Source organism: Vigna angularis, chromosome 4 (assembly GCF_016808095.1).
Source record: "Vigna angularis cultivar LongXiaoDou No.4 chromosome 4, ASM1680809v1, whole genome shotgun sequence".
NCBI lineage: Eukaryota > Viridiplantae > Streptophyta > Magnoliopsida > Fabales > Fabaceae > Vigna > Vigna angularis.
The window spans coordinates 27225966-27241146 of NC_068973.1; the positions used below are offsets into that span (position 1 = coordinate 27225966).

Here is a 15181-nt window from a genome sequence, read left to right on the forward strand (position 1 = left end):
TAATGGTTAACAAGATGGGAATTGAGGTTTTACCAAGATGACTCAGAAACAAAACTAAGGTTGTGTTGAGCTCCCTAAAAAGTACAAAACTAATTTCTCTAATCAGAGACATCCAATTAATAATCCAAGCGGTTAAGTTGAATTAATATATCTTAAGAACCATATCTTAAATTTTTAGATTAGTCAACGGTTAACAAGGTGGGAGAGGAGATTTTACCAAGATGACTCAAAAACCGAACTAAGATGGTTTTAAGCTTCCTAGAAAATATGAAGCTAATTTCTCTAATTACATACATCTACTTAATAACCTAAGCATTCAAATTGAATCAATATATCTTAGGAATCATATGTCAAAATTTGAGGTTAATCTAACGATTAATTGGTGTTAGGTTTTTTATATAGACAACTCATACTTCCGAGATGGTTAACCTTCCCAGTCTTTCTGAAGTAAAAAAATTTCAACAAGTGAGGTACAAGCTTTGTATTCCTTGGTTTAACACATTTCTCCTCAATAGGATCATGCAAGTTTTTACACAATAACAAATTTTTCATGTGAGATTTTCATAAACATTAGTCTTGGAAATGGTATCATGTTTCTTATATGGACAACTCATACCTCTTAGATGGGTTAATCTTCCCGATCTATCCAAGTAAAAGAAAAATCAACAAGTGAGTTACAAGTTTTGTATTCCTTGTTTTAACACATTGCTTCTCAATAGGATCATACAAGTCTTTTGCAAAATAACAAAGCTTTCATACGAGATTTTCATATTGAATAATTGGTAAAATCTCATTTAATCATAGTTCTAACACCATTACTATCTCCCATATATAGAGCATAAACCAAACCTTCTAATTGGAACTTTAATATTAGAAGTTGGGAGGATAATAAAAATAGCAATCAAAAGCAAAACTCATATGATTTTTCCCCTATACAAAATATGCAAAATAATGAGATGTACAAAAATAGAGAAGAGAGAAACCAACATATGCCAAAACTTTTTATCTTATTAATACCTCAAAATGGAGGAAAAACCTACTAGACCAGACTGGTAAAAACATCCACTAATAAAAATTAATGGATACACCACAAGTTCTCTTAGAGGTTTCAAGGATAAAAAAATTATTTTCTTCACCAACAAGGTAGATAACAACACAATAAAACCCCAATGAGTACTTAGCTACACAATAGAGGAAACCCAATATATGAGATGCATATCTTCTAATCATTGTGTTTTTGTGAAGAATTTTCTTAATGAAAATTTTATTATTCTCTTGTTTTATGTTGATGACATCTGAATTGTTCGTCATGCATGAATGTGCTCAAAGTCAAGGGAATTCAAAGTTTGTTAGTACTTCACTTGTAGATCACTTGAAGTCGAGTTTAAAGTAATGTCCTACAAGTGAAAACGAGAGAAGAAATGCAAAAGATTTCATAGTTTGATGTGTAGTATGATGTGTACAAGGCTAGATATTGTTCATGTTGTTAGTGTTGTTAGTTGTTTCCTTACTAATCTTGGAAAAGAACATTGAAAAGTTGTGAAGTAGATACTTAGGTGTCTAAAAGACACTTCTAGAGTTTGTTTATGCTTTGGAAGTTGTAGTCTGTGTTGAGTGGTTAGACAAATATGAACATGCCTAATGATATGAATTTTAGAAAATCTATTTCGAGTTTGTGATTACCTTCTGCAAGGAAAGCATTATTATGACAATTGAAACTACAAAAAAGTGCAGTTGCTCTATCTTTTATAAGGCAAAATAAATTATAGTTATAGAAAATGATAAGGAGGTATTGTGGATGTAGAAATTCCTACAAGAATTGGGATTATCACAAGAAAAAATATTTTGTATTATGATAGTTAAAGTGTAATCCATGTCGATAAGAACTCAATATTTCATTCAAGGTCAAAGCTTATTGAAGTTCGATATCATTGAAAACAAGATGCATTGGATATAAAGAAATTATCATTAGAGAAAAATCATACTAATGACAATGACTCGAATATGATGACACATGTAGGATAACTTGTTATGGGCAAGGAGAAAGTCAGTTTGGTTGATTATGACTTCAATGAACTAGTGAAAAAAAGTATTATTTGCTAGGTGAATCATCAATTTATTGGGTCACACTGACTTAATGAAGAAAAAAAAAGAGATGTTATTTTCTTTGCGTGCTACCAACCTATTATGCAATTTAAAATAATACATCATTTTGCATTAAATTTTGAGGATGGCAAGAAACAATACCTTTGAGTGCTTTTGATGGGAAAAGAAAAGAGGTCACCAAGAGAGAGTGAAACAAAACTTATGCATATTTATGCGCATAAGCTAGCTTAGAGAAGAGATTTTATATCATATCTTATATATTGAGTTTTCTTTGTTGTTTAGTTAAGTATGCATTGAATTTTCTTGTGTTTTTATTTACTTGTTAATGAAGAGAATATTTTCTATCAATTCTTGAATGTTTTAAAAAACTTATGATAAACCAATTAATTATTATTATTGGAAGTTCCATATTAAAAACATTTAGTGTTTCGGGTTTCTTTTTCCTTATTTTATGCATTTAATTATTTTATATATATTTGTAAAGAGAATAATTAATGAGCTTTGTTTTTGTTTATTGTTGTATTATCTTTGGAAAAAATTTTACTATATTTATCACTAAACATAAAAGTAGCATCGAAATAAACATGAGCTATATTATGTTTTGATATCTAGTCACTAGTACAAAAATATCGTATAACGTCATTGTTTTTTGGTCTATCACGTCGAATTTGAGGTCGAATTTAAAAAATTCGAAGTTATCAAATTAACGTCGAATTTTGTCAATATTCGATGTTAATCAATTTTTTTATTTTTTTTAATTAATTGTGATCCTTTTTTACAACTCTATGAGACATGAAAAGCACAAAAACAATAAATTTCAGTTTTTTGTATTTTATAAAGCATGAACTATGAACGTGTAGTATAGTATCAACAACAAACAACAATAACAAACAACAAATAAGTTCAATCAAACTACAACAACAAACAAGTTCAACCAAACAACAACAACAAACAAGTTCAACCAAACAACAACAACAAACAAATTCAACAAAAAAAACAACAAACAAGTTCAACAAATAAGTTCTTCAAAACGAAAACAAAAACAAACATTCAAAATGTGGGTTCTTCGGAATAAAGTGTCGTCACCAGTGAGAGAGAAAGCAGAATGCGCCTATAAAGGACAAGAACACGAAAATAATCGGTCAAAACAAACGAAAATCGTACATAAAGTAGTTAATTAACATGCATTTGTATCAAATGAAAGAAATATTACCTGTGATGGTCGTCAAACTTCGTTCGAGAAAAGTTTGAGAAGAGAAGAGAGTCTCACGCGCTAAGAGAAAGTGAATGAATTTTCAATCTCCCACTCAAATTTTTATTGGATTCGCTACAAAATACGTCAAAACCCCTACAGAATTCGACGCATTATATGTGGTTTAAAAGAAAAAAGAAAAAAGAATTAAAAATGGGGTTACTTTTTAGCTTTTGGCTGATAAATAATACGTCGAATTTTGTAGGGGTTTCGACGTATTATTTGTTGTTTAAAAGAAAAAAAAGAATTAAAAATGGGTAACTCTTTGGCTTCTGACTGAAAAATAATATATTGAAGCCCCTTCAGAATTTGATGTGTGGTTTAAAAGAAGAAAGAATTAAAAAGGGTGACTCTTTGGCTTCTGGCTGACAAATATTACGTTGAAGCCCCTATAGAATTTGACATACTATTGATGGTTTAAAAGAAAAAAAAATGGCGCGCTAGTTTAAATAACTACCATCATAAAACATCGAATTGTATATAGCTTCGACGTTTTACAATTCTTAACAACATCTAATAATTGCATTTATTTACAAACATGTCATTGGTCATTTTTAATGTTGGTTATTCAGTGGTTGGACGTTAAACGTGTGACGTTATACAATGTTTTTGTACTAGTAAGTGTAAGTAAAGAGAAAAAAAAAGTAGTAAAAGTATTTTGACATCCTGTTTTAAAATTAAATTCATACTACAACTCTTTCAGTGATAAATCATTAAAATAGAACATTTAAATAAAACATAAATCATATTATTTAATAAAAAGAATTGTGAAATGAGTGTAAAAAATTTGATGGTTGATAATCATTTTTCATCCAAATTGAATTTTACATTCAAAACTAGCATTGTTGTATTATTATGACAATAAGATGGTATATATTACATATTACAATTAACCTAATATTTCACGAAAAACCTGAACACATATAGATTTTTGTGAATTTATGTGGGATAAAATTTAAGACGATTTAATCACAAGTTGCAAACATGTTCTTTCAGGTGAATAAATTGGTTACACCAAACCATTTAAAGAAAAAGTTTTTTGTGTTTTATTTTTGGGATGAAACATAAGTTAAAATAAGTTTTGATATTGATTGTCCAACTTAAAGAAAAGTATTACGAAATCAATTTTCAAAATAAAAGTTATATGTATCCATATTAGATTAACTTATTTGTAGAGATTGTAATATAAAGTATAAGAAAAGTGGAAAGAAAAAGCATGGATTGATGATGCATGGTGTGTGGAAAGAGGTGTACCCCATTGGAAGTAACTTCATTGGTAGGAATGTAACTGTCAAAGTCCCACACGGATGCCCTATGTCACTCCATGCCCCCTTGTTTCCTGGACCTTTGTCTATAATACTCACTCTCACTTTTCACCAACATTTATCCCAAACGGTGCTATTCTTATTTAATTTACCATCAACTTGCCTCAAAACTTCACATGCATTTTTTATTATTTTCTGCTTCCTTCAAACTTCAAAAGATAACCCTCTTCTCATGCATGCACAATATACACTTTCTTCCCTCGTCCACACCCCATGTGTTTGAGGAAATCCCCCAATGCCTAACCCTTCTATCGAAAGAGATATCAATGGATTCGTTGGAGTCAACTCTTTATGACTCACTCTCACATTTTGTTCATTGCACCCATTTATTGTGAAATGAATTCAAGCAATTATAAAGTTAACCAGTTCATGTTTTCGACAAAAGCCATGGTTTTGGTTAATGGAATATATCCATTAATCCTTCTTTCAAACTTTTCTGTCTTCTCACTCTTCCTCCACGGCCTTCCTCAACTGCTCATGCCACATTCATACTTATAAAATATAATAAAAAAAACACCACATGAATTAAAGTAATAATGTAGTGTTCACACTTAGCAAAATGCTAACTATTGGTAAAAAAAAAGGAAATTGGAGCTGGAGTGAGAGATATTTTTCTTAAATGAGGATGTTTAAAATTTAGTTAAATGTTACGTCTTAATTAATTTTGAGAGATTGAACTTAACTTCCGTGATTGAATGAACTTGAATCCTTATTAATACTATTTAAGATGTACGCCAAATGTTATCCATTCATATCACGGGTCTATTCTTCCCCAGTCTCCAACCTATGTAGATTTGGTGTATGTTTAATTGGATCAACTTCTTTCATTTAAAAATATAAGTATAAAATTCATAATTATACAAACTAAATCAAATTAGATTGTTTAACTATTTTTCTGCTTTAAAGCAGTTTATCTCTTTACAATATCGAGGGAAAAAAAATACAACGGTAACCAACGGATCGGGGTTTGAACCCGACGTGAATCGAACACGCAACCTTCTGATCTGGAGTCAGACGCGCTACCATTGCGCCACGGATCCATTGATGATATGAATATATTATAAGGTCAAAAATACATACTACAAAATTTTCAAAATATATCTCTTGATGATTCTAGCCAGAAGTTCATAGTAGTTGATTTTGTATTAATTTTAACGAAATAAATAATATATTAATGTGATCAACTTTATAACTACACTCCAGTTTTACCTTTTGAGATTTGAATTTAATAAACGTAGGTTTACGCCTATATTATTAATTAGATTCCTTAATTTCAAAAGGGAATTTTTTTACTACATTTACTCCTTTTAATTAAAAAATTACAATGCTCTGTATTTTCTTTAATATTTTAGTTGGAGTGAATAGGTATGTTTGAGTTTTTATAAAAAAAAATATCTTTTTTACAGAAATAAGCATATTTTAATTTTACAATATATGTTTGTCTAATCTATTTATTTTTAAAATTTAAAACAAATCACGTAGACTTCTTATATAAGTTTTTTTTTTATTTCAAAAACACTTTTTCAAGTTTAAATAATTTCTTATTTTAAATATAATAGAACATTAAATATGAACATCTCTCTCAAGAGATATTGCAACTTACCTTAAATATTGTGAGCAATTAGCCTATTTTACTTAAAGACATTAAAATCATTCCGATTTTTTCCTCTTCGTAAAGGATCATTTCACTCAAGGACAAAATGTAGTTGAGATTAAGAGATGCCATGTGGCTCTCCATTTTAATTATCTACAGCTAATTATATGCGCATTTATAATTATTAAATTGATTATAGTTTTAGTGGATAATATTCTTTCACCATATTCTCCCATGGTTTTAATTTGTACAGATACAACAATTTTAATTTGTGAAATACTACTAGATATAATTTTTTTATGTAAATAAAATTTACAGCAAATCATCCACTTTTATTTTCCGTATTTTTTTTATTTGATTATTTTCTCTTGATTTCTCAATTAGCCTTGACCTTGCATCTTGTTTCACGATAATGCATTGCCAGAAACCGTATCGGTAGAAATATACTACCTAAACATATTATTTCACACACTAGTTAGCATTTAGTAAATCTAGAAAAGTAAAATTATTTAATTGGAAATTGTGAAAGGTAAAAAGGTAATGAAAAAAAAAATAGTTTTACAGATAATAAATTTGATTTAGGGGATACTATTCAGCCTGTTGTTAGAAGAATATATAAGGTTTGTTTGTTGTGGTTCCAAACTTGTATTTGGAGCAATGAGTCCTACCAAACATTAACTAAAATAAAATTGGACGGTCGTGTCTATATTCAGGGATCAATTAGTTGTCGGCCAGAAGACACGAACAAAAATACTAAAATATTTAAAACCATCCCTTTACACTTCATTACCGACACACTATTCGCATTAATTATTTCCTTAAATTATGTCAGTTTTCAAATTTATTGAGCAGATTATGTAGCTAAACTCATCTCCTTCAATGACAATCTTAGATATATGAAAATGACAGAGTATATAAGGATGGTTAACTACTTAACTTGTTATTCAAATACAAAACACAAAATACAAAAATATGCTTAACGTGATTCTTAAAGTTTATGTGACACTCCCACGTATACAATCAAATAACTACTTTCTTCCATTTTATCCACCTAATTAAACTGCTAATATATATCTCTTCACGTCCAAACACGTAACATACAACTATACAAACAAGCTAAATTTGCAAACAAAAATAAATATATATTTTCTTTTAATTAAATATATTAATACCATACTAAATTATTTTTAATAATGCTAATCTTTTTTTACTACAGATAGTTTAGTAACTATATTCAACTTTCAAAACCTAACCACTCAAAAACATCTCCTACTTCAATACAAAACTTCCTCTTGCTTTCTTCTCAAAATGGAAACTATAAAATTGAAAAAATGAGTGAAAAAGAAGAAGAATTAACCCAAAATATTGGATAACAAGATTTCCACCCTAAGAAATTACAATGAAAATGGAAAAAGTAAGATTCATATTTTGTGGAGACAAATTACTTATTTTTCAATTTTGATTTAAACTTTAGAAATCTCGTTTATTAATTTTTTACTTTCTATCTATTTCACTAGTTACATCATATAATAATTAGACTAAGGTTTAAACACAAACTAGATTTAATTCAAAATTTCAAAAATTAATCCATACCTTATATATCATACAAAGACTCAAATCTTTACATACACCAATGTAACAAAAGTATAAAAAAAAAGTTTAAAACAAAACGCAAGTTGTTTCCTACACCAGAAAAAAAAAGTACTGTCTCTAACCCAATTAATCGATAATAATAAATTGAAAATTAGAAAGTTATCTAAAAGTAAGGAGCTATTAATCTAACTAATTGAATAAAATGTATTTATTAAAACATGTAGGTGAATAGTTGAATAATAAATACAAAACAAACCAAAAAATTATATATTTAACCAGTTAGTAGTAATCTCATGCAAAGAAATAACAGAATATATATTATTACTAATATATTTAACCTAAATTAGTAAGACGATAAACCAATAAAATTAACATGCATATAAATAAACGTGGATAACCCAGTATTTGAATTATTTCTTTATATGTTATATTAAACTTCACGATATTTTAGAGATGAAAAACAGTACTACGACTTACTTTTACATTTATTTAACATAAGATAAAGTTTTGTATTTTAAGAAAAAGGAAAGTAAAAAGTAAATAAAAGTAATATCAAATAAATGTAAAAAGTTTAGGTGTATGAAATAGTTATTTTTCCTTGGAAATAGACCCCACGTTACCGGAATTTATGATCATGGATTGTAATATGGAAAACAAAAGATATCAAGTTGACAACTTATGATAACTCTTTCAATTTTGTATCATACAATAATTTAATCTAGATACATAAATATTCAGTTTAATAAAAATATATAGAAACTGTTTAATTATGATTTACAGGTTATTTTTTACTATATTTATACAACAACACTGAAACTTTTATACTCTTAAAAAATATGTTATATTGTTGTAATAATTGTGATAATTTTAATATTACTGTTCTACTCCACTTGGCATGCATGAGTATCTCCTATTGCACCCATGCAGACTCGTGTGTGGTGATGCATCACACAATCAAACTAATAAAATGAGTGAGATGGTGGGTGATGTATATTTGTCAAAAAAAATATAGTTTGACTTTTGTTTATAATATTAAATTAGTTAAGTGGTTCTCTTAAAGAATTTTCCTCCTTTGGTAGTTGGGAAGGTATGGTTTGAAGAACACCATGCAGTCTACAATGACGGTGCTGTCGACGGAATTATCATCAAATTATCTTTGTATACTTCTTATTTTGTCTATTTTAAACAAGTTTTATTAATTAGTGTTTTAAAAATCCCTATCAATAAATCAGTAAGTATGGATTTAATAAATTACAGTCTTGTTTTATTTTTTCAGAAATTACCATAAAATAGCAGTAGGAAGAGAGTATATAGTTTTATTTTAGTTTACGCTTCCTATCAAACATTAAATAGAATAAATTAGAGAATAATAGTAAAAAAAAGTATTTATTTAATGCTTAAACGAGTTTTAAGTTCTTAGTTTATACGAAATCAATAAAAATGAAATGACATTATTATAATCACTGCATTTTACATCAGCTACATATTCTATATATCTCTTTTTACACTGATAAAAGTTTTATCCAATGTAAAAGTTTCCTTTCAATGTAATTTAAGTTATTTAGTAACAATATATGTATTTGTTAAACTGAACATGTGTAGAATTACTTGGTAAACATTTTTTCTGTTTAACAGTCATTGATCTCGTATTATATATTGACTAAAGTATTAATCATTTTTCATATAAAATGTCTGATTTAAAAATATTTTTGTTGAAAATACTTGTGGTAAGAAATTGAAACGTGGATATACCCAATACACAGAAGAAAAGAACTTTACATAGAGATACTCACATGTTTGCCTCCTTAATGGACCAGCATTATAGTTGCAACTGTTCAACACAAACAGATCTTAGACCAAGAATGTTCAACTTGATCACGTTCAGAGCCAAGAAAAGAAAAAAACAACAAGCATGTACACAACACTTGTACATTAGAGAATTTTGGATTATATTATTCGTTTTTTATACTACTGCTTTATGTTAGTTTTCAATAAGAATATTTGAAAACACATTTTCTATAACGTTTTTAATACATTTCATTATGAATTAAAATTTATTAAATATTATGAAACCATCAATAAAATTGAATAAAGAAGTAAAGTCATACAATTTTAGAGAAGACATTGAGGGCACCAATAAAGAAATTATATAGCTAGACATTTAGACTTATTTAAGCAGCATAAATTTGTCTCGTATAATCTGGTAGTTTGCTCAAGTCAAAATGTTGACCAGTTTATCTTGTTTAGTATCCCGCATTATTATTTATTATTATTATTATTATTATTATTATTATTATTATTATTATTATTATTATTATTATTATGTAATAAATAATAAATGGTCTTTATTATTGAAATTAAGTAATTACTTTCATTTGTTATTTCGTCTATATCAATATTTACAATCTACATTTTATTTTATAGTCTACTTTAGTGTATGGTTTTTCATATTAATTTTTTATATATATTTATAATAAATAGTAAATAATTATTGTTTAATTATTTTAATTATTATATTTGTTCTCGAGGAGGCCTCACATGAATAATGTATTTGTTTTTATGATCTCTCATTTAATTCAATTTGGGACGTGTTCAGCATTCTCATAAATTTAACTAAGATGTTTCAAAACAAAATATATATGTAATGACACTCTAACGTTTAAATTAGATAAACAAACAATAAATAACTTTGACCATCAAATTAGGTAAACAAACAATAAATAAATAATAAATATATGAATATTATCTTGTGAACCTTACTATGGTATCACCATAAATGAAAGGACTTAGATTATCTAGAGGTTAAAAAAATTTCTAGATAGTCTTAAAATAACCTTACTTGTTTATTTAATTCTTGATTAATTATGTTAACTTTACTTTAGGAAATCAACATGACCCAGGTATACGCAGTTATTACTACCGAGTGTTGTAATGGAGATGATAACAACATTGTTTTGGCTTCAAAAAATTTGTAATAGAGATGATAAGAATATTATTTTGGCTTCGTAAAGTGCGACACTTATAATGAATTATTATTTTTATATAATTGTTATATTAGTATTTTATGTATTATACCTCGTGATCGACCGACTGTCAGATACACCAATCAGGAAAGGTAAATATCATTAATGACCAATTAATACGTTTAATGACCATATTAAATGCAAATATACGCTTGACAGGTCATATCGCACAAAAATATAATATTAATGGATAATTAGCAGGTATATTAGCAAGTATTATTGGATTTATTGTCATATCAAATATGAATTAATGAGCTTAATTGCTATAAACCCTATAAATATAGAGTTAATGTCCAGGTAAAGGGACTTTTGATCTATGATAATAAAATATAGTTCAATTCATTAAATCGCTCTTAACTTGAGCGTCAGAGTGCCTTTTGCAGGTTCCTCCTCCTCTTGCACAAAGTGACAACCAATCGATCTAAACTGGAACGTAAAAGCAGAGCACACAGGTCGAAGGTCAGTGTCTCGGTCTCACAAACCCCACCGAAACATTTTGGCGCCCACCGTCGGACCGAGAGCAAGCTGAAGACACCCAATGGTGACCACGTGAAATATGGAAGAGCAGAGCACCAGAGATTTAATCAAAGAGTTACAAGCCCAGATTGAGGCACAAGCGCAGACCATACAAGCGCAAGCACATGCACAGCAAGAGATGCAGCGGAGGCATGCAGAGGAGATGGCGGCGCTAAGGGCCGAACGGGTTCCTCCCGAGCGGTCCGCCTCAAATCGAGAGAATGACAACGAAGCAAGCCATAATCACGCCAACCCGAACGGTCGGGGTAGAAGGGAACCAACACCCCTGTAGACCGTTCGGCCTACCAGTTTATCATTACTTCCCTTTACGGCGACCATCATGCAAACTCCAATGCCAGAAAAAACTACGCCCGCATTGGGTAAGTATGATGGTTCAGCTGATCCGGAAGATCACCTAAGGACGTTTGGTAATGCAATGACATTTTATACAAACAACGATCCGGTCATGTGCAGAGCCTTCTCATTATCACTTAAGGAAGAATGGTACAACACTCTTCGTCCGAACATAGTGGATTGTTTCGCCACTGTGGAAAGCCTCTTCAGAAGGCAATACGCCTCCAATCGGAAATAGGAGATAACACCTGCAGAATTGGTAAATACTAAACAGGAGAAAGGGGAAACTTTGAAGGCCTTTATGAAAAGGTATACCGAAACTGCACAACGAGTTAAATAGGTCAATCACTCTTTTATCATTAACAATTTGCCTACATGTTTAAGGCTAGGATACTTTACTGAAAAATTGTATGCACGACCACCAAAAATGATGGAAGAGCTCCAAGAGAGAGCAGCTGAGTTCATCCGTATGGAGGAGATGCGATTGTCACAAAGGAAGCGGCAACAAGAGGCTGATGTACGCGGGAGTAGAAGGGACGACAAGAGATCGTTTGACAGTAATGATAAAAGCGGGGAGCTTCCTCGAACGTTCAAGTTTCACCATTATACCGCCCTCAATGCACCTAAGGAAAAAGTTCTTGAAGAAGCCTTAAACGCGGAACTTCTCACACCTCGAAGGAAACCATCTCCAAAAAATGCAGATGAAAGGAAGAGTTGCCGGTACCATCAAAATCATGGACACACTACAGAAGACTACATCACACTAAAAAATGAAATAGAGAGTCTCATTCGAGCGGGACACCTCTGTAGGTTTATAAAGGAAACAAGAAGTCTCCCTAGGGAAGGATATTTACGAAGAAGTCCTGAGCGGACATATAGGAAGGATGAGCGGAGGCGGAGCTATAGCCGCAGTCCAAGTCGTCATCGTGAATGATCGGTCCGTGGATTTATCAACTGAGGAGAAGCATCCAAAACTTTATTAATTAATGTCATGATTAAATTCAATTTCATTTGATTTAGACTCTTGTTCTTGTCTTATGTTTTCATTATGGAATAAATTAAGCCTAGTCATTCATGCTCAGTCACTGTTTGCTAACTTTGTTAAAGCTCGTATTCGATGACGAAGTCTCTCAGGAAGAGTTTGAAGTTAAAGACCAAGAGGTAAATCCCTCTCGTCCAGATTGAAGACAAAGACCGAGCGGTAAATCTCACTCGGCCGAGAGGTAAACTTCTCTCGTTGAAGTTAAAGACCAAGAGGTAAATCCCTCTTGGCCGAAAGGTAAATCCCTCTCGTCAAGATTGAAGACAAAGACCGAGTGGTAAATCCCACTCGGCCGAGAGGTAAACTCTTCTCATTGAAGTTAAAGACCAAGAGGTAAATCCCTTTTGGCCGAGAGGTAAATCCCTCTCGTCAAGATTGAAGACAAAGACCGAGCGGTAAATCCCACTCGGCCAAGAGGTAAACTCCTCTCGTTGAAGTTAAAGACCAAGAGGTAAATCCCTCTTGACCGAGAGGTAAATCCCTCTCGTCAAGATTGAAGACTAAGACCGAGCGGTTTACATTCTCATCAACCAGGAAGCTCTGATAACAAGGACTAAGTGTCAAGTATGCAGCCAATCAGCTGTATAGTACAAATGACAAAGATTCAGTATGTGAAATCGTTCGACCCAAAAAGATACAACAACCTCCCTCAAACTCATAAGTTCTATAGTTAACCTCGGCTAAAGCCACACGGTTAACTCGAACTTGGGGGGCTTAGTGTACTATACCTCATGACCGACCGGCTATCAGATACACCAATACGGAAAGATAAATATCATTAATGGTCAATTAATACGTTTAATGGCCATATTAAATGCGAATATACGCTATTTATGACTGATTGACAAGTCATATTGCACAAGAATATGATATTAATGGACAGTTAGTAGGTATATTAGCAAGTATTATTGGATTTATTGTCTATCAAATATGAATAAATGAGCTTAATTGCTGTAAACCCTATAAATATAGAGTTAATACTCAGGTAAAGAGACTTTTGATCTATGATAATAAAATATAGTCCAATTCATTAAACCGCTCCTAACTTGAATGTCGGAATACCTTTTGCAGGTACATCTCTCTCTTGCACAAAGTGACAACCCATCGATCTAAACTGAAATGTACAAACGGAGTACACAGATCGAAAGTCGGTGTCTCGGTCTCACAAACCCCACCGAAACATTTTGTAATTATGTGATTTGTTAATCGATAAATTTTATATGATTTCATTGCTCTCAACGTATCCTTGATAAGATAAAACAGGAAGGGATTGAATTGCATTTTGACGTTAGAAAAATTGATTATTTGTAATAGAGTTTACATAATGATGAATAACATTAAAAGAGTGCGTGAAAAGATAGAAAAAAATGATAATTGAATTTATTGAGGATGGGTTGGGCGGTGAGCATGATGAAAAAAAGAATGTAACTTTTTTGAGCCAAACTTATCTGAGCATTAAAGCTGTTATAGTTATTGAACACTAGTTGTGTTCATACTTATTAGTTGAGGCCGGAGAAGTGGTCACCGGCCACCTCGCTTTCAAGTTTTATCCCTAACATAATACAACAAAGCACTCATTTCAATTCTCTCGTACAACAACTATTCCCACTTTGTTTCTTCTCACCAAAACTCATATATACCCTCTTCTCTCCGATAACACACACCTAAAATTAATTATCATTAACTTAATATTATTTCTAAACCAATTCTTATTTTTCTAAAATTTAAAAACATATATCACTTTCGTATAAAGAGTTTCTGTATTAATAAAATTACCATTTTAATATGGATTCATAAACATAGATCACATGCAAGACATTCTGTTTACTTTTAACAAATTCATATAATAAAACTCCCATTAAAATAATATCTTTAAATTAAGGTAAAATTTATCTTAATCCGAACATTTAAAAAAAAAAAAAAAACTATGTACCGACTGCTGCACGAATTGGTTGCGGGTATTGAATGCAAATCAAAGAAACATGGTAGACTTAAAAGCGCATGTATGATGTATGATGTATGATGTGATCCGACTGATGCTACGCCTTGAACCATAAACAAATTTTGAAACATATAATCCAACAACACAGTGGTTGGAGAGTTAGCAATGATGGTGTGTGGTGACTTCTGTTTCATGTGTAGATTTAGTTTAGGTTCTGTATGATCAAAGGTTTTGAACCTGACAATGTTGTCCCAAAGTTACAGTGAAAACTGCCCAAGGAGAGAGGTTTGGTTCAGGGTAAAAGAGTAAATACGTCAAAAGATTTTAAGAAAACTTATGCTGAAAACTGAATCAATCAGTTATCAGTTACAAGTGACAATCACAACCTTTGAATATTTAGTTGATATATCGAATGGTTATAAGATACTTCTTCT

At 30.7% G+C, this 15181-nt stretch overlaps 1 non-coding gene across 1 annotated transcript; it reads right to left on the reverse strand.

The window, feature by feature from the left end:
- Window positions 1-5651: 5651 nt before the first annotated feature.
- On the reverse strand, window positions 5652-5723 carry TRNAW-CCA (transfer RNA tryptophan (anticodon CCA)). Its single transcript has one exon. It is a non-coding gene; the product is annotated as a tRNA-Trp (tRNA).
- Between the last annotated feature and the right edge of the window lie 9458 nt (window positions 5724-15181).